Below are 8,063 nucleotides of genomic sequence, written 5' to 3' on the forward strand. Positions count from 1 at the left end.
CCCCAGGAAGAAGGTAAAGTCAGAGGAAATTACACGTTAGCCTACTGAAACCCTCCTTAAGTGAAAACAAGACCGAAGCTTCACAAGTGTATATGGCGCAAACCATACTATCCATTAAAGACGACGACGGATATGAGGTAGGGGCGGTAAGAAATTTGAATAATTCGTCAATGATTTGGAACTTGGAAGGGAAATTATCTCATTTGGACCAGAAACAACAAGAGAAATTAAACTGATTAATTAAAAGTTTTCTTGAAATTGTCTCCGACATCCCGAAACGCACCAACCTGACAGAGCATAAGATACACCTAAAAACAACGGAAAGACCATTTAAACAACGCGCCTATCGACTGTCGCTGTATCACCGAGAAGTCATGAGAAAAGAAGTGGACTATTTGTTACAAAACGGATTAACCGAACAAAGTTCTAGCCCTTACAGTTCTCCATGCTTGCCCGTGAAAAAACTGGACGGATCATTTAGGATGTGTACAAACTACCGAAAGTTAAACTTCATCAGCGTAGCCGATAATTATCCATTGCCGGTCATCAACCAACTACTCGACAATATCGGACAAGCGAGGTTTGTCTCCAAGATTGATTTGTTAAAGGGCTATTATCAAATTCCTTTGGACGACAACACAAAATTGCTATCAGCTTTTATGACTCCATTTGGGTTATATTAATATACTGTCATGCCATTTGGGCTAATGAATGCACCCGCTACTTTTAAATGTGTGATGGATAACCTTCTAGGATCGATAGGAGTGACGTATATCTCGATGATATTGTGGTATATCTATCGACCTGGGAAGAACATCTCCGAATCCTGAAGAAGGTATTTCAAAAGCTGCAAGGAGCATACCCAACAATTAACCTGGAGAAGAGCGAATTTGGAGAGGCAACAGTTCGGTACTTGGGATTTCAAGTAGGAAGAGGACTAATCAACCCGGTAGCCACTAACATCAAAGGAATAAGGAAAGCATCACCCCCCACAACGAGAAAGCAGTTACAACGCTTTTTAGGGATGGCAGGACTCTACTGACGGTTTTGCCTGAACTTTTCGTCTATAGTCGCTCCCTTGACGGATTTGACTAACCCCAAGAAAACATTTACAAGGACCAGTGAATAGCAGGAATCCTTCGACAGGATAAAGGCCATATTAACTTTGAAACCGATACTGCGAGCACCTGATTTTAACAAGAAACTCCTTATCCAAGTGGATGCGTCAGATAATGGGATTGAATCTGGCTTATTGCAAGAAGACGAGGAAGGAATTCTTCACCCTGTTTGTTTTAAGACGACCAAGCTGAAGAAACATTAGCGAGCCTACTCTACAGTTGAAAAGGAACTACTGTACTGACGTTAGTCATTGAGATGATAGAATTTGAGGTCTATGTAAATTGACCACAAAATGAAGAGATTACAGTGTATTCGGATCTTAATCCTTTGACTTATGTGAATGAGATGAAGAATAATAATCAAAAGTTAACTAGGAGGTCATTACGTTTATAACCGTATTGTATTAATGTAAAGCATATATCAGGTAAATAGAACATAGTTGTAGATTATTTATCTCGAGCTGAATTTATGGATTCAGGGCCAGAATAAATACTGAAATCTTTTTTGGGGGGAGATATCTTACGATGTTGGTCTAGTGTAGAGTAAATACAGTAGGATATTCATGTATTTTATTTATGTTTTCATATGTGCATTGAAGAGGTTAGCCAGCTTGTAAGATGAGTTCCTCACGTGTAGATTTAAGATTTGTATGTAAATTACGTAAGAATTTCGTCGTTAATTTCATTGTATTCTTCATTCAAGTCAGTATATGTAAATTTACGTTATTTATAAGAATTAGCTTTTTATTTTACGTATTTTTGTTACGAAGTCTTACCTAATCTGTTTGATAGTGTTATGCGACCATACGAGATAGGAACAGGGGCTTATGTAATGTTCTTTTTTATTTCTATGACGTATTGTGTCATGTTTGAGAGAAAATGCCCAGTTCTTTTGTCTGCCATGTGCTTTGGAAGATTCCCAAAAATCCTATTGTTAGATCTTATCTTTTTTTTTTCATTTCAAGGACAGAGGGTGAACAGAGGTAGCCAGAGAGAGCCATCTCGCATTTGATAGAGTGGGTTTTGGCAAAATTACAACCTTAGGCCAACCCCCACGCTTCCAGATCTCGGACCTGGAATGTTCTGGAAGTAACTAATTCTTATATAGACACCCCAGGGCTGCATAGCAGCAGTAGAGAAGCAGCCGTCTCGTGAAAGAGCCAAAAATTCCCTCTCTCTCATTCGCCGAGCGTCTATAGTTTGTCCTAAGGGATTTTGTGTACAGCGTATAACATGCGTTAAAACATTGTTGCAAATCATCCAGGTGATTTTAGATTTATTGTGTTAGGGTGAGTGTTGGCATTGTGTAAAGTTTTTGTAACTGGCCCTGTAGTAACGTGAAATTTATTTATATCGTGATCTGGTTAACTATATTCATTGGGTGTTAAGACTAATTAGATATTGTATCCAGGTTTAATTTCAAGTGAAACAAGTGATTGAATAACTTTCATAAGTATTATTTCTTTTGTCTTAGTCTAAGGTTTATTCAGATTTAATATTTCAAGTGATGTGATTATATAATTTTTGTATCGTAACATTTTTATCTTAATCTAAGTTTTGTTCCGACTTAATATTTCGAGTGATTTATTTGTTTTATGTAAATTCTTTTCAAAGCGTTGTAATTTATATAGAATATATTTATTTTTGTAAAGAGTGTTTTATTTCAGTCATCAGTGTTTATTACATATTCGCTTGTATCCTGTAAAGAATCGAAGTAATAGTTGGTTTTAAATAAGTCTTAAAAATAATTACCCAGTTCTGTTTTGAGTGTACTTAAGAGACCTTTGGATATTCAGTTTTTTTATATATTGCTGTCTGGAAGTTATATAAATGTCTCAGAGTTCGGGTATTGATATTTCCAAGTGTAACAGATTTAATGTAAAAGCAAGCAGGTGAGTTTGGAACTTGAGAGGTTGTGTAGCTTACCAGCCGTAATATATGATATGTATATATTTTGGTTCCCAGAACACAGGACTATAATATATATATATATATATATATATATATATATATATATATATATATAATATATATATATATATATATATATATATATATATATATATGTATATATATATATTATATATATATCATATATATATATATATATATATATATATATATATACATATATATATCGAAGTATGTTTGAAAGGAGTCGCGAACACAGATCAGTGGCAATTGTGATCTAAGCTTAATTTCACATATTTTTCTTTTTTTTTTAGTCGCATTTGATTGAAATGATGGAATACAATTTGGCTAAAAATTCTTTGTAATGAAAACTTGATAATATTTAAGGATTTGTACTTCTTAATTCATGAGATTGTCGGACTAATGACAGTCTAGGCTCTTCGGGCACTCTGTTCTCAAGTTTGTACCACCCATATGTCACACGATCGTACATAGTAACGACATATCTCTTTTTTTGTATATATTATCCTTTGTATCCTCGCTCTCCCCTCTCACTGACAGCAACTTGTGTTAACCTATCTGCCTACTTCATTGTTAACTGTTAACAGAACCGGTTGCTGGTTGGACAAGAAATAGCATGTTTGTATTTTGTGACCTTCTTGCCGGGACCTAGTTGGTATATATATACTCGATGTGTCTTTAATCAAGTTACTCAGTTGCTTTCATCTCGCCTTTGAGTCACAACCTTCTCTTGGCTCGTACAGGTTCCAGGTTCCTCGTTGCTCTCTCCACAACACAATGATATTATGGGGGCACATTACTAGACTACTAGAAGAATATTTATTGTCATTAGTCACCTCCGGAGCCTTTGTAGTTTATGGAGACACGCCGAGGAAAATGGACAACAACTAACCCAAACTAACTCCCCCCCCTAACCTGACCTACAAGCCATGTCCTTACCTTCCTAATGACCTATCGGGGGGGGGGGAGCCTAACACCCCCCTGCGACCCCCCAACCACTGTCGCTATCATACAACCCCCACAAACCCAACCTAACCGAACATAGTAGTTCCCAGGTCACAACCCTTAGCCGGGGGAAAGCCCCCTGATCCCCTTCTTAAGCTGAGCTTAGAAAATATAAAATAACTTCATGTTATGTTATATCGGATCATAGTAAAGCACATCTTCCCCATAAGGAAAAATGATTGGGCTAGAAATGATAAAGTTATCACCCTGTCCCGATAAACTACATTCACTCCGTCACCTCCTATGCAGACAGCACAGCTTGCGTACTTTTACTTCTAACTCCCACTGCCTGTCTAACATACCTGGCAACATCTTGAGGTGGTGTTTCTAAGTTCACTCAATTCTCTGCCATTGTTTCTAAGCTTTCTTAATTCATTACTGGTAAATACATGCTTAGTTGTAGCCTCACTACACAACATTCCTGTTTCTATAATTGTCTTTTAATTCTATCATATTAAACCTTGTTTTCATAATTATATTATACTAATATATATAAAAAATCAATCGTTATTTTCCCGTAATGTGGAAAGAGCCAACATAGCCATATTCAACAAATTAGTATTTTTTTCTGAATCACCAGAACTTTTTCTGTTGTTAGATTTTATAACAACTTCTGACAAAGACAAATTTCCTAAATATTAACGGTTTTTTATGTGAAATATCTAATTCAATGTTGTTACTGTTCTTAAGATATCTTACTTAAATTGTTCATTACTTCTGCTGTAGTTTGTTTGTTTCCTTGTTTCCTTTCAGCACTGGGCTATATTTCCCTGTTGGAGCCTGTGGGCTTATAGCATCCTGCTTTTCGAACTAGGGTTGAATCTTAGGATAATAATAATAATAATAATAATAATAATAATAATAATAATAATAATAATAATAATAATAATAATAATAATATTATCATCATCATCATCATCATTATTATTATTATTATTATTATTATTTTTATTATTATTATTATTATTATTTTAATAATAAAGGCCACATGCGAATTCACGAGCATCAAAATCCACGTAAACACTTTCTCTTAGTTTTTTCTATATATTTTACGCTATTTCTTAGAAATCTTATTCCAGACTCCTCTTTTTTTACCATCATTTGTTAGAGAAATCACAGGAATGATATGCAGTAGTTTACAACTGTACTGATATGAATGTAAAGTTGACTGTTATTTAAGGTTATAACCATCAAATAGTATCAGTATTATTATAAGCTAAGGTACAACCCTAGTTAGAAAAGCAAGGTGCTTGAAGTCCAGGTGATCCAACCGTGAAAAATAGCCCAGCGAGGAAAGGAAACAAGGAAATAAATAAACTACAAGATAAGTAATGAAAACTCACAATAAATTATTTTAAGAACAGTAACATTACATTAGATCTTTTATAAATAAACTGTAAAAACTTAAAATTTAAACAAGAGGAAGAAATGTAAGATAAAATAATGTGTCCGAGTGTACCCTCAAGCAAGAGACATGTACTGCACAAAGATATTGATCTTTAAATATCTTTATTAGAGGCTTGTCTTTTTTGTTCACAGAATGTCGCCACTCAGGTATCCTATCCTATAATAATAATAATAATAATAATAATAATAATAATAATAATAATAATAATAATAATAATAATAATAATAATATTATTATTATTATTATTATTATTATTATTATTATTATTATTATTATTATTATTATTATTATCATAATAATATTAATATTATAATAATAATGATATTATTATTATTATTATTATTATTATCATTATTGTTATTATTATCATTATTATTATTAATTTATTATCATTATCCTATCCATGAATTTGATAGGCAATTTCGTTAACTGGACTTTTAGCAGCCTACATCATCATCGCATTTGCGATCTCAATTGCTTAAATTTGCAGCACTACAGTCAAGAAGCGACGGGGGGGGGGGGGTCGTAACAGCAGCTGTGAGAAGCACTACAACAGATCACAGCAGATGGAAGCTGTGGTAGCCAAGGAAAATTAGTATTAATCCTCCTAGGCTAATGTGACCAGAATTCCGCTCTTTTTTTAAGTTATCAATATGTTTCGGTATTACTTTACGTTTTAGAGTTTTGTTCCGAGTTTTTTTTTTTTTTTTTTTTTTTTTTTTTGCTTTAATAACAAACTGTCCCCATTCGTGGAGTAGTACTGATACTTTGTTTCATTTTGACATTCCAGTGAAAAGTGTGAATATTAAAGGTAAGTAGAAAAAGTTTATGTATATATATATATATATATATATATATATATATATATATATATATATATATATATATATATATATATATATATATATATATATATATATATATACAGTATCTATATCTATATATATATATATATATATATATATATATATATATATATATATATATATATATATATATATATATATATATATATATATACATATATATATATATATATATATATATATATATATACATATATGTATATATATATATATATATATATATATATATATATATATATATATATATATATATATATATATATATATACACACACACACACACATTAATGTCCCGCTTTTACAGGAAAAAAAATCTGGCCACATTATCCTACGCCTACACCCCTAGCTGCTTTCCTGTGTCATCTTGATAACTATTGCTGTAGCTATGTGACCTCGAAGCCGGATGATCAATCACGAAATGGGTATTTTGTAAATATTTTAATTTCTTGAACTAATTGAATTTTCATTGGACGTAAACATGATTTCAGTCTTTCGATGTAAATCATTGAACCTGAATATTTTAATCTTATTTTTTTCGATGAGAATCATTGAAGATAAACATGATTTTATTCTTTACCTTTCGAAGCAAAACATTGAAACAAACTCGATTTTATTCCTTACCTTTCGAAGCAGATCATTAACTATAAACACGATTTTATTCTTATTATCTCGATGCGAATCATTGAACATAAGCACGATTTTATTCTTACTCTTTTGTTGCAAATCATTAAACATTAACAATGCTTTGTTCTTTACCTTTCGATGCGAAATCCAACGCAAATACGACTACAAAAGAAGAAATATCAAGGCATTAGATTTTTTTTTTTCCATGGAAAGAGGTGTGGCATCCTTGGTGGGAACTCCCTTGTCCAGCTCTACCAATACCATGGCTCTGCTCCTCTACACCCATCTCAATGCTACATAAACTTTCGTTCGCTTCAAAATGTTTCGCGTCGACAACGGCCTATGATTCAACTGGAAACCCCTTTTCATACTCTCCTAATCTCGCACTGCATACTAATCGAATAGCCCTTTGATTTTTAAGGTATCGTCCCCACTCAGATTTTTCAATTTATTTTCTTAAACGAGCATTTTGTATGAAATAAAACGATAATATGATTTATCATAGTATGGTGAAAAGTGGTAAACAATAAAAAAAATGTTCCAGCCAGTTTCCTTTCGAGCATAACAAAGGAAATGCAAGCTCTGCGAAACAATGCCAAACTTGCGATCAATTACGTAGTCAACCGTGTTACTATTCATGAAATATGAAATTGTTAGAAGCTAAGAGAGATCCCCCCACGCACCATTGACATACAGTAGTTTTGGGGCTATTTTCGCTCTCATCCCCGCACAGGAAACATCCCATATATATAATTAAATGGGACAGTAGTGTCGGATGTAAGTACCAACTCCCTCGCCATTCTCTCAAAGTATCGTTCAGGATGAGCGAAAAGATCGGATGGGACGGGCCCCCACGGGCCCACGCCGCGCGCGGCCATGTTTAGTATTGCCTCTCACTGCTCTTCTGTCTGGTATCCAGTGCTGCCAGGTATGGGAATTTATTCCTAGATTTGGGGATTTTGGGCGTCTGATGGGGATATTCTGTACAAATTTTTATGAAGAAACAAAGGCGAATAAACCTTTATCTTGTTGCAATTAGTTTGCTTGCGCTTATATGAAGTATATTGAGTAATTTATATATTAATAAAGCCTACGTGATCAAGACAAGAA

The sequence above is a fragment of the Palaemon carinicauda genome, chromosome 39, assembly GCF_036898095.1.
Source record: "Palaemon carinicauda isolate YSFRI2023 chromosome 39, ASM3689809v2, whole genome shotgun sequence".
Taxonomy (NCBI): Eukaryota; Metazoa; Arthropoda; class Malacostraca; order Decapoda; family Palaemonidae; genus Palaemon; species Palaemon carinicauda.